The sequence below is a fragment of the Octopus bimaculoides genome, chromosome 10 (assembly GCF_001194135.2).
Source record: "Octopus bimaculoides isolate UCB-OBI-ISO-001 chromosome 10, ASM119413v2, whole genome shotgun sequence".
In the NCBI taxonomy this organism is placed as follows: Eukaryota; Metazoa; Mollusca; class Cephalopoda; order Octopoda; family Octopodidae; genus Octopus; species Octopus bimaculoides.
The window spans coordinates 65,404,441-65,405,253 of record NC_068990.1 but is presented as its reverse complement, the minus strand read 5'-3'; positions in this window follow the sequence as shown (position 1 = coordinate 65,405,253).

Here is an 813-nt window from a genome sequence, read left to right as displayed (position 1 = left end):
TATATATATATATATATATAAATACACACACATATGCATACATATATACATGTATGTATAAACGGGTGGATGAATATACAAGACCTCGTGTATAAAATGGGAAAATGTCTACACCTGTTTTTATATTGGTATTTATATGTCTATGTATGTATATATGTAAGCATATATCTTATGTGTATGTATGTATGTATGTATGTATGTATGGATGGATGTATTGAAGAATAGTTATGATTATATATAAACACATATATGTATATATAGATATTCATACGTACATTTATATATTTGTGTGTATGTGTGTATGCATGTTTGACAGTATGATTGTATGTGTGTGTGTTTGTATATGTTAATCTATATTCATATATGCTTAGCAGCAATGGTGGACGAACTTATATATCTATCATTTTTCGTATCTTTTCCTATCTTTCAATTGAGGTGTAAAAACAAAAAATAAAGAAAACACATATAGATAATAAAGAGACACACACACACACACACACACACACACACAAACACACACATTCATGCACTCATATCTGCACACAAAATCTAAATATACACTCTCATATGTATAAATGTAAAATGAGACACAGAGGATAGGCGCCGACACACAGACACAGAAATACATACGCACGTAGCCTCGCGCACAGGAATATCATCTCTACAAACACATTCACACACACACGCACACATACACGTTCGTGTGTGTATACACCCATACCTACAACCATAGATATATCTATCTATCTATCTATCTATCTATCTTTCTATGTATATATATATATATAAATATATATATATATATATATATAT